The following is a 14,772-nucleotide window of genomic DNA, read 5'->3' as shown; positions in this document are numbered from 1 at the left end:
GTCGACCGACTAGAGACGAGATCTTAATTATCATTGATAGTGTTTCAAAAGAGGGGGTCTAACTTATACACATTGAAAATTCGGAGGTGAAGTTAATGAGTTTGAAACTATACAGGGTTATCATTGAATTTGTCAGAAAGTTTTTAGAAAAAGTTTATAGATGTTATTAAGGAAAAAGAATAACTTACAGAAAGGTGAGAGGGAGAGCCCCAATTACGAGGGATAGAGCCATTGAGATAGTTGCGAGTAAGGTCTCTATTAGATAAAAGAAACAATTTTTCATAAGTATCACCCTAAACAAGTTTAGGGTTTTGTAGACCTTTTCATGATCATTTATCAATATTGAAATTTGTAATAGTAGAGCTATTCATTAATTTGATTATCGATTAGGGTTCCAACCAAATAGGAGTTAATCATACTTACATCTCCCTTAGAAAGGTAAGATTAGCAAATTCTTCCGGTAGGACTCCAGCTAAGTTCAGAAACTTGAGCTTACTGAAATTTGAAGAAAAGGCAAGAAACTTAGATTTTAATTTAAAGGTTAAAAAACTAAACAAAACAAAGGGTTGATATTAGGGCATACATTCTGGTGACATGGCAGGTAGTGTTGTTACTGTATGAACAGTCGCACGTGACGTTGATTTCGGCATGTGGAACCGTGGAGTTTAGCAGGACCCATTTGCAAGGATCTCCGTCGAGATTGCAATCGTTCTTTCTTTACTTCAACTTCAAAGCTATGGCCTTTAGTGCCTCAACTATTGCATGCCAATAAGAGTAATAACAATTGGTCAATGTGCATTGATCTGTTTTTGTTTTGTTTTGTTTTAGGCTTTTAGCCAAAGAAAAGGAATAAGAGAAAATTTCTTGAAAATCCCAAATTTTCAGTACTCATGTTGATTTCCTTTGTGCACTGCATGTGTGTGGTCTTTCCCACATGGGGTGACCATCTGGGCATTGAGTTCTCCCATGGTGTTCATATTTTTTATACTCGGTATAGTCAATAACCCTTATTTTGTTTTGGAAAATATATTTTAAGATGAGTATCTTTCCATTAAGACTCCTTTTGATTGCCACCCCATTGGTGGAAAGGAAAATGAAAACAGGACAGATTTTAAGAAATGATATCAGCACAACCATCTTTTAATAATTGCACTAGCTCAGCTCGTATTTAGTTTCTTTTCTAATTGGCTTATTAGACCTTTTTGGCAACTGTAATAATCTTTTGCAGCTCTTTCAATAATAAAAGACAGGATGGGTTAGTGCAATTTATTAACACATGGTTGCATTGGTATCATTTCCCAGATTTTATATTCTTGTTTTCACAACTCCACCCAAATTTTTACTTTTTTTTGCCTCGGTCTATTATTAATGCAAATAATGAACGCACAATCTATCCTTTTTCACTTTCCTTTCCAGCAAGGGGAGGCAACCAAACGGAGCTCGGCATCATGCCTGGACCCACTGGGTTGCTTTTTTTTATAGGTAAAAGGGGATTGGCGGGGACCCCTACCGGTTTATTAGAATGTGAATGATATTACAATCAACATACAAAATACTAATCCTATCACAAGAATAGGGATATAAACCATGAGAACAAAGATAAGACCTATCCTTAGAACCAATACCTAAGGAAAAGTGGAAGCACAAATTATCTCTAGAACTACTAATAATTAAGTGCATCTATCACCCTCTGACTCAACCTCGCAGCTCTTTGGTTTTCTCACAAATTCTAGTGGTTCTTTCTACTCACCTCCTACCAACCTTCGGTTTCGTTACCTTCAGTGGGAGATTTAGTCCTTTTGGGAGACTGGATCTCATGTTTTCTGGTTTCTTTCAACTGTACAGTCTCTAAAGTCGCCAATTCTGCTTACTGGTCGTAAGACTTTGAGGCCTCATCTAAATCTTCTAAAACAAAGTATGGATTTTGCAAGATGATATCTATGTGTTTTATTTGAGTCCACCTCAGTAATCTCTCATCTTACCAAGGGCGGAACTACGTATAGCGTGTGTGTGTGTGGGGGGGGGGGGTGGTTTATCAGTTTATGCTTCTGTTTTTGGGTTATTTCCTCTTTTGATTTTCTTTTTTTTTTTTAGAGGGAGAAGGAGAGAGATTTGAGACTTGAGAGGGCCGATTGAGATGAGGGTCGAAGATATGGTGATTGAAGTTAGAGGGGTCTGGACTCTGGACCATTAACACCATATTTGGTAGCATGAAATTTTTTCCATGGAAAAATAGTTTATAATGTGGTGAGAGAGGGCCAGAGGGGTAAGGAGGGTGAGAGGAGAGACTTGAAAGGATATATGGTTTAATCTTGTAGTACATTATAAATATGGTTTAATTTTTCTATTCTATGGAAGGATATATATATATATATATCCTTGGCCCAAAAAATAACTTCAAATTTGCTTGTCACACATTTTAGAGCTGGTGTTGTCGGCACTTCAGCCTGTATTATAAATTCTTTACACCTACCCCCACCCACAGACACACACACACACAGAGTAGGGCTGGCAATTTCACCAGGAAAGCGGGGATCCGCCCCGCCCCACCCCGCTTGGGGAGGGGATTCCCCAATTTGAGTGGGGAAGGGGAAGGGGAAGGGGATTTAAAAAATTCCCCGGTGCGGGGAAGGGGAGGAGAAGGGGATGGAGTTGGCCCCGCCCCGCCCCGCCCCGCATTAATGCCATTTTTTTCTTATATTTTTTAAGTGTTTTTTTTTTTTTCGGGAAAACTACTAGAAACCCCTTGGATCAAAACATATCTACAAGATTCCCCTGAAATTTTTCATAATTTCCATTAGTACAGTTTTGCCCCTAAAATAGCTTTTTATGTTTTCTTTTACCCATAATCCATTGGGCATTGTCCCTCATTATATTAGTATATTACCCTTAGAAATCCCTAAAATCTCTCCATCGAACCATTACTGTAAGGCAACATTAAATTCTTTGAAAATCTCCCTCCCCCAAATAAAGGCAACATATCTCTGATGAGTGATGAGATTTTATATGGTGTGCGCTCGTATAGTCCATTATTTTTCAAAAAGTAATGTATGGACTACGCCATAGGATGATCCAAACCGTCCATTTGATAGCCTACAATTTAAAAGTACTTTACAGGCCACACCATAGATCATCCAAACCGTCCATTTGATGGGCCACAACGTAAATAGATTGCGGCCCAAAAATCATTTCCATAGGATGATTGCAACCCTCCGATCTATAGAAGGTATCATAATATGCAATTCCTCTATAGATTAGAGGGTTGGGATTATCCTATGGAAATGATTTTTGGGCCACAACCTATTTACGTTGCAGCCCATCAAATGGACAGTTTGGATCATCCTACAATGTGCTCATCAAGTGGAAGGTTTGGATCATCCTATGCCTATGGTAGTATGGTGTGCCCATCAAATGGACAATTTGGATCTTCCTATGGTGTGGCACGTACAATACTTTTTGGCAATTGGGATTAGGAATTAGAGATCTGCTAGGGACTATTGATCAATTAAATGAATCTGAGAGCAACCACCTTTGTCCCCAGGTTAATAAAATGAATAAGACAAAATCTTAGCCTATGTGTGGGTTGTGTGGCTACTCTCACATGCAATAGCCAAGCCGCAACATGCCTGAAGTGATTGTCTCTAGCAAATCTTTAGTTTTAAACCTAACATTTAACAAAGTAAAGTGATTGTCCCTGAAGGATGCGGGGCGGGGAAGGGGAGGGTATGGGGATTAGATATTCCCCGTGGGGAGGGGAGGGGAGGGGAATTCCCCACCATCCCCGCAGTGGGGAGGGGAAGGGGAGGGGAAAAATTCCCCGTAGAGGGGAAGGAGTAGGGGACCCCAACATCCGGCCCCGACCCGCCCTGTTGTCAGCCCTAACACAGAGAGAGAGAGAGAGAGAGAGAGAGAGAGAGAGAGAGAGAGAGAGAGAGAGAGAGAGAGAGAGAGAGAGAGAGAGAGAGAGAGAGAGAGAGAGAGAGCATTTTATGGGTAGAAATATTACAAATATCCTTAACAAAACAACAAAACAACATTTTCTGCTTTTCTTCAGCTGGATGTGTAAGAAAAAGCCATTTTCTGGGTTGAAATATTACAAATATCCTTAACAAAACATTTTCTGCTTTTCTTCGGCTGGATGTGTAAGAAAAATGATTCAGCTGAAAAAGATTCAAAAAATTCTTTCATTGATTCAAGTTGAACCAAAAACGAGTTATGATTTGACGATTTCGTTTGGCAAAAACAGATTGGTTTCTGTAAATCCAGGTAACCGTTTCACTGAAATGAAATCATGAATATAATTTTGTTGACGAAAAGAAAATATGAGAGAGTGAGAGAGAGCAGAAAAAACACAACCAGATCTACGACCAAAGACATTCAATTATCCTCAACAAAAAGCTCCAATATTTCACATAATTGAGCTCAACCATATGCAAAACACTGAATCATAAGAAAGTAAAAGAAAAAACCTCCAATTTAAGAAAAAAATGAAATCTGATGAATGCTATGCCAAAAAAACGAAAATTGCAGAATATTTCAGAGGTTTTAAAGCAAGGACCTTCTTGATGAGGCAGCTGTTGTGCTTCGGATAAGATCTCTCCAAAGCAATTCCATGTCAGAAATATTAGAAAGAGAGTAGAAAACCCATTAGAAATCGCAAGAGCAGCTTCCATCTCTATCCTCGATTTTCCTAAACTAAAAAACAACGAAAACTTAGGAGGTACTGAAAATAATGATATTTGCCAAAGATATAAAAAGGCAGTTGGCTTAGTGCTTAGATGTGTTTGAAAGTCACGGCCTTCGAGAATGATTGAAGTTGATTGCCCAGGTTTCTAATTCCACCATGTAATTACCCATGCAGTCGACAGTCGACTATCCATGTGTTATGTTAGATAGTGTTACTAAGCATGTCCTCCTCTTCTTTTACCAAGTAAAAAAGAAAAATGAATAGGGCAATGATAAATTCGCACCCCCTGTGGGATGATTCACACCCCTTTTAACGTGAATTGAGGAGACTTCTACACTTTTTAACGTCTATTCACGTTGAAAGGGGTGCGAATATATCATCGCCCAAAAAATAACATAACACACGAGTTGTCTCTACCAAAAAAAACACCGTTAAATCTTTTGGTTAAAATTCTATATTGATTCATTTTACACCATTTTTTTATTTTGTTTTCTCAATTTTTAACATCAAGACAATGTTGAGAGTCATCACCGACTCTCTACATATTGTGCCGGAGGGGCCGGACCGTGCGGGCCCACATGGGTCGAATCCTAGTTAATCTAGGAGTCCTAGTAGCTTTAGGAGTTGAAGGTTGGGTTAGATTCTAAAGAGTACTACTGTTTAGATTCTAAAGAGTATTATTTTAGTGTTTTGTTTTTAGAAAAGTAGGAGTCCTACTGTTTATAGGTTAGTATTAATAGGTGTGTGTCTTGTTTTTGTTTATTTATGAGCAGTGAGAAACGTTAATTTTAATGGAGAAGAGAAGCGTCATAACGTGAATAGTGGTGAGATGGCATAGAAAGCAAACCGTGTGTGTTGTGTTTAGAATAGGATATTATGTGGAATTTCAATTAGACTTAGATTAGGACTCTTTGTGTTATTGTTTGTAAGTAGGGAAACGGAAAAACGTGAACAGACGTTTTGTACTTTGAATATTTTATTCAATAAATATTTCTCTCCCATCTTCCTCTGTCCTCTGTGATTTTTGTATCTTTCTTCTTCCTCTGATTCTTGATTTTCTACTAGTTAGCCTAGTTGATTTTGATTTCTTGATTTTCTACAGACAACACATTAATTGCACTGTCTACTTCTATTAAGAAGTCTTGGTATACAAGGCCCACCACACTTCTCCATCCCCCATCAACGATGAATTCGCCATCAGCGATAAGAATGGTAAATCAATTGACTGACATATTTAGAATAGTAATTCGTTTTAGAGAACTGCTAACTAAACTATATTACATATATATTATCATATACAATTTTGGGTTCTAATGGAATGATAAAAAAAACCTCTATTTCATGGGTAATTTTCCTCAAACGCCATATTGGCTAGGTGAAGAGACCTGTTGGTGTTTTTCATTTGCAATGGCCAGTGACAGGCTTAGTTGATGTGACATTTATTTGAAAATTTAATGCTTAACCAAGGTTCTTTTGGTTATTAAACGTCAATGTTTTTATTTCTGGCCCTAGCCCCGTTTTAGAAGTTCCTTTTTTTTGTCTCATCATTTTCATCATTTTTTGTCCTTTTCATAAGATGATCCAAACCTTTCATTTGTTGGGCCACAATGAAAGAAGGTTATACCGGTAAAATCATCTCCATAGGATGAACGTGTTGGAGGTTCCACACGAAAGCAAAAGATCCCACATTGGAGAAGTGAATGGATGTGGATGGAGTAATAACGGCTAACTTTTAAGGGGAGTTCTACTTGGGTCTCAACAAGTGGTATCAGCCCGGGGCTCAGTTACTCATGTGTGCTCTCAAGGAAGGAAAAAAAATCTCTCTCGAAGACCTCGATAACTTTAGTGTACCTTCGAGGATGGAGAAAATCACTTGGGAAGACCTGTGGTTCCCATGTTACTCCCACGTGGAGGGGCAAGATTGTGCATGCTGCTTCCGTGTGGAGACGGTATTCTTTGGGATTCCGTCCCAAGGCAAAAGATCCCACATCGGAGAAGTGAATGAATGTGGATGGGCTTATAAGGAGACTTGGGCACCCTCCCTTTAAATTCTACCTTGGTCCCAACGGAACCGACGCCTCTGATCTATAGAGGTTTCTACAATCCATATATAGATGAATGGTTCGGATCATCCTGTATGGAAATGATTTACCGGGTACAGCCTATTTACAATGTGGCCCAACAAATGAACGCTTTGGATCATCCTTTGATGTAAGCCCACTGAACTGTTTGAAAAATACTGGACTAGACCCATATGACATCTCATCAGTCTACTCTGAAGCTTGAATAATGTGTAACTCAAAGGATCAGAAATGTCAAATGTGAACTGTTGGCGGGTTCAATTTTGCCGGCGGTTACTTTTAGGAGTCTTTCTTCATGTCTTTCTCGGTAGATAGCTAAAGTTGTCTTTGCCCCATCTTTTACTGAAAATGACTGATTTGGTTTTCTTAGGACTTTGTCAACAGAAAAACAATAGAAGGTGTTAGAGAATATAGAAGATTTGATCATTGATTTAATCGGGTGATAGATTTGGTAAGTTGGTTAAGTGAGGTAACCTAGCTAGATTTAGCAGCTAGATTGAATTAGAAATTAGTTTTGATTAGAATTTTCCATTCTCATCTCTTTCCTTAGTTATCTGGATTTCATTCTATGTTTAACATGTAAATCCTCTATACAAGCACTGACCAACTCCGTGTAATTCATTCAAGAATAATAGAAATCTCTTAATTTTGTCAGAAGGGGAGGGGAGGGAAGTAACAAGAAGATGAGGTGAAGGGCTCAGTTTAGTCTCTGTCAGGAATTTTTTAGAAGAGAGGCTGAGGAGAGTGTCAGTGTGAATACAAGAAAGAGTGACAGGGAAGTGACAGATTCATGCCTACTCTTCCACAGGCCACCCCCTTGTAGTGTAAAAAGAGTAGTCATAAATACACTATATGACTAGAGGAGATGCACAAGAGGACAGGGGTGCAACTCGGGTCGGGTTGGATTGGGTTGAGGCCAACCCTAACTCACCCCGAGATAGCATTCTGTCAACCCTAACCTGACTCAACCCAAGCATCGGGTTGAGGATGGTAAACCCTAACCCAACCCGCTTCCAAATCGGGTTGGTTTCAGGTTCATCTTGGGCCAAGTAGAAAAAACAAGAAATTGATATAATCTTATTTAAATCGTGATAAAACCGGAGGTCGAGTTTGGGTCGGGTATGTTGCCAAGGCCTCAACAGCAACCCTACCCAAATTTAATTCTGGTTGGCTTTTCTCAGCCCTAACCCAACCCAACCTGAAAAAATACCAACCCCATCCGAGCCAACGTCGGGTTGATCCCATTGGGTTCGGGTTGAACCCAACCCAAGTTGCACCCCTACAAGAGGAGGCTAGGAGGTTGGCCAGGGAAGGAAAGGGGGCGAATATATCATTTCTAAATCTTCCTTGGGACTTAATTTTACTTCCAACAAAATGACCATAATACCCCCATTCGAGTAGTAAATTTTAGAAGCAATAACCTGCTATCTCTGGCCTTGTTAGCCGGGGCTGAGACTCGAGTCAGCATTGGTTGTATCCAGTATCCACCAAGAGGTGTGTTTGTAGTAAAAGTGGTGTTTGTTAAAGTATAAAAGATTAAGTTAAGGAAAAATTGTCAACTGGTGACAGAAAAATAGGAAAATAGTGAATGGGTGACACCCTTTTGAAAGTTGGTGAACGGAGGTCGAAACACCTTTTTCTGACATGGCCTTTTACCCAAATACCCCTCATGGCAAAAAGAACACGTTATACTAGATTTTTCTCTCTGTTACTTTTCACCTACCAAAGTTTACCGCCTACCTCTTGCAAATTTCTCCATTAACGCCTGAAACCCACGAAGTGTAAGTGAAGGTTAGTAGCTTAGACATGGCCTTTTACGTAAATACCCTTGAGAACGAAAATGTACAGAGGCTTTTTTTTTTAACTGTAGAGAGGCTTTTTTTCGCTTCGTTTTTAACTGTACAGAGGGTTTTTTTTTTTAACTTTTACTCCATTTTCATTTGAACCACCTAAAACCCATCTTCTCCGGCGTGAGGTGTGACCGGCGTGAAGATCTCTCATTTTTCTCTGGAGTTGGTCGGTTTCCTGCATTATTCCGAACCTCTTTCCTCCGTTATCAAGTGTATTCCGACGAGGGCTTCATTTTTCTGGGTTGGCGACCCTCTTTCTGGGTTGATAACCCACATTCGAAGGTTGATAACCCAAAAAAAAGGAGGTTGGTAACCTTAAGTTCCAAGTCCAGTAGCTTCACTCGGCTGGAAAAAGGTTAATAACCCACATTCCAAGGTTGATAACCCACATTCCAAGGTTGATAACCCAAAAAAGAGAGGTTGGTAACCTTAAGTTCCAAGTCCAGCAGCTTTACTCGGCTGGAAAAATGGTTGGTGACCCTCTTTCTGGGTTGATAACCCACATTCGAAGGTTGAAACCCAGAAAATGGAGGTTGGTAACCCTAAGTTCCAAGTCCAGCAGCTTGACTCGGCTGGAAAAAGGTTGGTGACCCTTTTTCTGGGTTGATAACCCACATTCGAAGGTTGATAACCCGAATGTGGGTTACCAACCCAGAAAAAGGGTCACCAACCATTTTTCCAGCCGAGTGAAGCTGCTGGACTTGGAACTTAGGGTTACCAACCTCCCTTTTCTGGGTTATCAACCTTCGAATGTGGGTTATCAACCCAGAAAGAGGGTCACCAACCATTTTTTCAGCCGAGTAAAGCTGCTGGACTTGGAACTTAAGGTTACCAACCTCTCTTTTTTGGGTTATCAACCTTGGAATGTGGGTTATCAACCTTGGAATGTGGGTTATTAACCTTTTTCCAGCCGAGTGAAGCTGCTGGACTTGGAACTTAAGGTTCCCAACCTCCCTATTTTTGGGTTATCAACCTTCGAATGTGGGTTATCAACCCAGAAAGAGGGTGACCAACCTTTTTTCCAGCAGACTGAAGCTGCTGGACTTGGAACTGAAGGTTACCAACCTCCCTATTTTTGGGTTATCAACCTTCGAATGTGGGTTATCAACCCAGAAAGAGGGTGACCAACCTTTTTTCCAGCAGACTGAAGCTGCTGGACTTGGAACTGAAGGTTACCAACCTCCCTTTTTTGGGTTATCAACCTTCGAATGTGGGTTATCAACCCAGAAAATGGGTCACCAAGCTTTTTTCCAGCAGACTGAAGCTGCTGGACTTGGTTCTTAAGGTTACCAACCTCCCTTTTTTTGGGTTATCAACCTTCGAATGTGGGTTATCAACCTTGGAATGTGGGTTATTAACCTTTTTCCAGCCGAGTGAAGCTGCTGGACTTGGAACTTAAGGTTACCAACCTCCCTTTTTTTGGGTTATCAACCTTCGAATGTGGGTTATCAACCCAGAAACTGGGTCACCAACCTTTTTCCAGCCGAGTGAAGCTGCTGGACTTGGAACTTAAGGTTACCAACCCAGAAAAATTTGGGTTATTAACCTTGGAATGTGGGTTACCAACCCAGAAAATGGGTCAGCAACCATTTTTCCAGCCGAGTAAAGCTGCTGGAATTGAAAATGTCTAAAACCTGTATAAACACAAACACACTTAATATTCTGTTCACAAACACAAACACACATCATACATCATATTATGTTTTAATTTATAACTTCCCTACTCATTCAGAAACAGAAACACACATGTCTAAAACCTGTTTAAATTTACAAGTTCCAACATTGAAATTGAAACACAAACACAAATACACTTCCATAAAACCTGCTTACATTTACAACTTATCCACATTCATAAACAAGTTCACAATTCCCTGTTTCACCAACCAAGTTCTCCACCTATTCACAAACACAAACACACTTCCATTAAACCTATTTCAATTTACAACCTCTCCACCCATTCACAAAGAAAAACACAGACCCCCTGCCAACTTCCCTTGCCATTTAACAAATCCCCTGCCAATCTCCATTAAAAAATAAAGTTTGATCATCAGAAAAAATAAACATCCATCAACATTAGAAGGTGTTCCTATATAAGTGTGCAGTCCCCAAACTCTCCTCGTAAAAATCTCTCACAGAGTTGTAGCCGAAATTCAGGAATGTCTGTCGGCCCAAAGTTCAGTGGTTGACCATGGTAGAGATGCTCAATCGCTTTTAGGACAAAAGCGCCGCAATCAACCCTGTATAAAAGCATGAATTGAATAGAGTTACTTTTAAGCTAACTACGAATGAGATAGGAATACTAACAAAAATTCAAAAGTTTTAAGTTTGAACCCACCCATTGTTCTGCTTTCGGAAGCCATCCATCTGTGAATATGGAAAGTCATCGATGTTACAACCCCGGCCCTTCAAATATTCCTTCATTAATGCTTCCTGAATTTAAGACAACGAAGGAATATTGAGTGTCATACATATGGAAGTAACTTTAAATGTTACGGAAGATGTTAATTTACTTACAGTGGGAGATGCTCGCTCCTGAAATGAGTCCCCTTCCATTGAGTTGAACTCGACCATCTTTTTATTCACCATATCAACAAGCACAAGAGCCCAATGAAAGTCTTGACAGCATGGGATTAAAATCATCCCAATATCTTCTGACGGGATATGGTCAACTGTACGATGCAATAGCTCGTTCGCCAACCGATCGGACTCCAACTTATGTTTGTCATCCATTAAATCACGCCCTGAAGTCTTATATCCCTGTACAATGAAATGAATTTTGTGGGAACACTAAATCATGGATAAGTTGTAAAGTAACATGTATAGCTACAAAAAAGCCTCTTACATGTACTGACGAAGGAATATATACAATCCGTCCAGTCAAGGCATTGCTGGAGGCGCACAAATACTTTCCATATACATCCAACACCTACAACTCAAAAAAATTTCTTAATTACCTCAACAATGGGTACTGAAGACAACACTTAATTTAAAAAATGACACTTACTTGGCCACTGAGGACTCCTTTAAGGTTCCACAACGTTTCGAGATCCTCGGCCAAGACTTTTACCCCGTCAACGGTCATGAGAATACGACTGCAAAAATATACAAAGGTTAGAGGAAGCAAGTATCTAACTTTGAATAATGGTTAATTGAAAACAAGTGTACTTGCCTTTGGTCTTGTTTTTTCAACTTCTCAATGAGATCAGTTCGCCTCCGTGTTACTTTCTTCGTTGCCCTCTCACTTTTTTTCTTTGTCACTGGGGGTACTGTATAGGGGCTACTCTTGGCGTAGCTTGCTTTCCTATCCCTTCTCTGATTTTTCACTCTCCTCTCAATGCTCCCTAATTTTTCCGTCCTCTTCCTCTTCGCTTTACCCTCAGGGCTATCGAGAATGTTAACAACATCTGACGCTCCTGTTACAACTGCTTCATTTACGAAGCCAACATCTTCAGCCTGACTCATCACATTTATGACCTCCATATCTTCCTCCTCTCTTCTTTTTTCCCCATCTTTTCTCAATTCTTCCTTCTCCATTTCAGCTTTGTCTCCCTCCTGTCTTCTCATCGCTTCCCACTCCTTCTGTATAATTTCCCTCTCAGCTGCAATCTGTATTCGTAAATTCTCTTTCTCCGCCTCCATCTCCACCCTGACTCTTCTTAACCTCTCCTTCTCCTCTTCATTCTGTCCCCTCTTTTTTTTTATATTGTCCCATGCCTCTCCTATCTTCTCCCACTCTCTTTTTATCCTCCTATCCTCACTGGCCTCCTCAGCACCCTCCTGACCACCCTCGTCAACTACAGTATCCCTTCCTTCAAACGCAGGTGTGCCGATCAATGCTGGGACAGTAGGTGACTGCCCTAATGGTTCTCCCTGCCCAATGATTCCTTCTTCCTCGGCTTCCTAATATACAAATAAGGGATACAACACACAAAATTTGTAAACATTACCAGGTTAAATAAAACATAATATAAAAAGAGGTCCATTGCGATACCTGCTCAGGAATGTACTGCAGTTCGTCCTCTCGTGGCGTCAATGTCACCACTACCTAACGATTTGAGAAAGTTGTTAGATCAGAAAATATTACAGACTATCTAAAATGGTATCTAGTAGATAGGGTCTCACCTCAGATTTCTCTATCTTCCCCTGCTCAATCATATAGTACTTATTCGCTTCATTTCCTTTCGACTTCCACTTCAGAATACGTGGACAGGCATCTGGATTTTTAGGTATCCACAACTTCGTGTGCTCGAAAAGCCACACCTGCACACACAAGACAGACTTTGTTAATATTTTATTAATAGGAAGATAAATAAAAAGGCAAACTATTGCAGAGGCCATGATACCTGCAATGTGAGGGAGCAACCTCCAAGATATTTTCCCCCTGCGACGGATGCGTTTAAATACTCGAGTAACCAATTGTATACTGCTTCCCCCAGTTATAGTCGCACATCTTCTCTAAATCATCGATATAGGGCCAAAACAGCTGGTCGGCTCGATGTGCAGCCTGAGTGAATAACACAGTAGCGAATAGGTGTAGCATGACATATTTCACACAAGTCTCTATGGAGGGTTGGTCCTCTAGACCAACTAAGGCCTTGATTTGCACAGAAAGGTCAGATGCCAGAACAGATCCTCTACGAAATGGCCACCCAGGCAGTAAAGGAGTGGGTTTACTCTTGTCCGTCCACGGAACCCTCGCCAAATTAATTTTTTTCCCTCTAAGGGGAAGGCCTAAAGCCAATGCAACATCTCTAGCCCTAAATGGAACTGCGATACCTCCTAGCATGAATGTCTTCGTCGCCGGATCCCACTTACTGTGTAGTGCTCTAATTAGAGGCTTATGCATGACAGCCTCTTCTAGTGGATTCTGTTCTAGGCGGATGAAGTCCTTGAAAGGGGTCTTGCCTATAGCATCATAGTGGGACTGTCGGAACTGTGTACTCCGCATCTCCTTAATAAAGCACGATGGAGAACATCGTGCAGGGACATATGGATCCTGTAAAACAACATACATAATCAGAGCTTCAACTTTTATCAAGTAACTTAGATTAAAACTGTAAAAATCAAATACACTTACATGTTTCGCCTTCACTTCACTCTTCTGATCTTTCACGTTGCTTTTCATCTTTTGACCTTTCACTTCAACTTTCTTCTTCTCGCCTCTATTTTTCATTTTTGCCTTCCCACCCTTCAATTTTATTTTCCCCTTACCACCTTTCATTTTAATCTCCTCATTCTTTAAACCCATTCCGGGCTTTCTATTACACTTTCGACTCCCGCTCTCATTTGCCTATTAACACAATTAGAGAATAAAAGAGCATTCTATTGAGTAACAATCTAAAACGAGAACAAAAAGGACTACACTTACACGCGTCTTCATTGTAGACTTTGCCTTCTCCCAATCCAACTATATAACTGTCACAAAAAAGAACATAATTAATTGTAATGTAAGTTCATGTTTCTTAAAATGGAGTTCGCAACTCAAATATGTGATTCTCAAGTGTACAAACCATACCAAAAATTACTATATGAACAATGATTTAAAAGAGGATTGGCAACAATCTGAAAATGGGTATTATAAACTCCCTGAGGGGGTTTTCAACGCTAGAGAAGGGGGATTATCAACCTCAATAGAGAGTTTTAACACTGGAGTAGGGGATTATCAACCTCAACAGGGGGTTCTCAACACAGGAAATGGGGATTATCAACCTCCCTTGAGGGGGTTTTCAACACTGGAGAAGGGGGATTATCAACCTCAGGAGGGGGTTCTCAACACTGGACAATGAGGATTATCAACCTCAACAGGGGGTTCTCAACAGAAGAGAAGGGGGATTATCAACCACAGGGGGTTCTCAACACACGAGAATGGGGATTATCAACCTCAACAGGGGGTTCCCAACACTGGCAATAGGGATTATCAACCTCCCTTCAGGGGTTTTCAACACTGGAGATGAGGGATTATCAACCTCAATAGGGGGTTTTTAATAGTGGAGAAGGGGGATTATCAATGTACCTAGAAAGGATTCTCAACACTGAAAGTGGGGGATTATCAGCCTGCAAAGGGGTTCCCAACACGCAAATAGGACATTATGAACTACCTAGAGGGGGTTCTCAACACTGGCAATGGGGGATTATCAACATCCTAGAGAGGGTT

At 40.4% G+C, this 14,772-nt stretch overlaps 1 long non-coding RNA gene across 1 annotated transcript; it reads right to left on the bottom strand.

Moving 5' to 3' along the window:
- Window positions 1–186: 186 nt before the first annotated feature.
- On the bottom strand, window positions 187–4,783 carry LOC143890336 (uncharacterized). The gene is made up of 4 exons (XR_013255175.1): window positions 4,559–4,783; window positions 584–755; window positions 424–495; window positions 187–255 (listed from the first exon to the last, which is right to left on the bottom strand). It is a non-coding gene; the product is annotated as an uncharacterized LOC143890336 (long non-coding RNA).
- Window positions 4,784–14,772: the final 9,989 nt, after the last annotated feature.

The sequence above is a fragment of the Tasmannia lanceolata genome, unplaced genomic scaffold, assembly GCF_043159265.1.
Source record: "Tasmannia lanceolata isolate RefF3 unplaced genomic scaffold, GAP_Taslan_0.1 ptg000013l, whole genome shotgun sequence".
NCBI lineage: Eukaryota > Viridiplantae > Streptophyta > Magnoliopsida > Canellales > Winteraceae > Tasmannia > Tasmannia lanceolata.
The sequence above is the reverse complement of the archived record's forward strand: the minus strand, read 5'-3'. Positions and strand labels throughout refer to the sequence as shown.